The sequence below is a fragment of the Frankliniella occidentalis genome, unplaced genomic scaffold, assembly GCF_000697945.3.
Source record: "Frankliniella occidentalis isolate FOCC.00 unplaced genomic scaffold, Focc_3.1 Scaffold172, whole genome shotgun sequence".
Classification (NCBI taxonomy): Eukaryota; Metazoa; Arthropoda; class Insecta; order Thysanoptera; family Thripidae; genus Frankliniella; species Frankliniella occidentalis.
Genome location: NW_026267298.1, coordinates 524199 through 525909, shown reverse-complemented (window position 1 = coordinate 525909; position 1711 = coordinate 524199).

The window sequence follows — 1711 nt, the reverse complement described above, 5'->3', positions numbered from 1 at the left end:
TATCTCGATAAATCCTGAGTGCTTCATGAGCGGAATAACTGTACCACCATTAGATGTTTCTCCAGAAAATCTTTTCAAAAGAAAAAGACAACATTTAATACTTATTACATTTTATTTCCAAATTCACAAGGATACAACTATTTTAACATGTATTACGCATATTGATTTAAAGCTTAAAAGAAATACATTACAACATATCACAAAATGCTATATGGCATATGATTCACAGCTTTAGTCAGTCTTATTGGTAGTTAAGAGTAATGATTAAAAGGCAAATACAAGCAGTCTAAAATGTCTTCATTGGCACTTTACCTGAAAGTTCAATAAGACAAAAATTCAAGAATATTTACACAAAGAACTACTTATTAGAGCCTCTTCTAGTTGTTTGAGTTGTGCAGCCCAGAGCTAGCGTCATCTGCGGAGTAACATTTACCCAATCTCCCATTAGTGCATCTAATTCCTTATAATAATCACAGGGAACTGTATTGTTGCCTGTGACAGTACGGTTATCAATGTGTGTTTTAAAATTATCCATTAGGCGCTCCATTTTGTCCTGGCATTGCTGTGCATCAAAAGGGTGCTCTGCATCAATCATTTGCTGAGAAATGCTTTCCCATACCTGAGCATTCCTATAGGAATTGCTATCAAATTTTTCATGCATTTCTGTACGCAATTTTATGAGGTAGCACACAGCTTTGTCATACCAGATAGCACCTGTAGTACACACAAAAAGTAAAATGTGCCCATAAATGCCATGAAAAGTGAAGCCTAGGACAAAACACAAGCACACAGGTATTACTGGCAGTGAACCCACCTTTCATTGGCAGACGTCTTCCTGATTTCTTATGGGTGACCTTCTTAGGGGTTGTCAGTTTGACAAATTTCTTGGGGGAATTCTCTGAAGGTGGTTTGCCAAATGCGTTGGGTTCCCCTTTCAGGGCAGCCATGGCATACCGCCACTGCCACACTGAAGCTGAAGGAGTTTTACGGTTTGTTCTATAACTGTCACACAGATTTTTCCACTTGGCTTTACAGTTTGCAGGGTAGACATTAATAAAATGGACAGAGCGCAGACTTTCTGATATGTAGTTAAAAGACTTCGTGGTTGCCCGGAACACTCCCTTATGCATTAGGTTCTTACATTCGTCCAGAAAAATAGCGGTAGCACGATGGGATTTAAGCGTTCCTACTTGCTCAGGAATAATGTCCTGATCATCATCAACCAGGTCATCATCATGAGGGCTATAGTTGGGGTCTTTAGAAAGAGAAGATTGAGAAGCATCTTTGCCATCCCCTGAAGGACTATAACTATGGCTATTTAAGCGGACATTTGAAGATGCCCGTGGAGTACTATTGTACAGGGGGGAACAGAAATACAAATCCGTAGGCGATAGCAGTTCGAGCTCAAGTTGGTTATACAAGTATTCAATGTTTCCTTGCAGCTCAAAAAATAATGAGGCTGACTTTGCATCAACAAACTAAGACAGAAGAAAAAACAAAATATTAACATCAAAGAGGGCAGAGTTATTAAAAGAGTAAGAACAACAAATGACGGACATGCCCACCTGAACTAAAATGCTCTCATTCGCCTCGTCATACGCCCCTACTTTCTTTAGAACATCACTATTCAACTGACAGCGCCTCTTGATGGTTTCAGTTAAAAAGTTCCTAAATATTTCCTGTGGAAATGTGAGCAAAACAATAGTTAAAC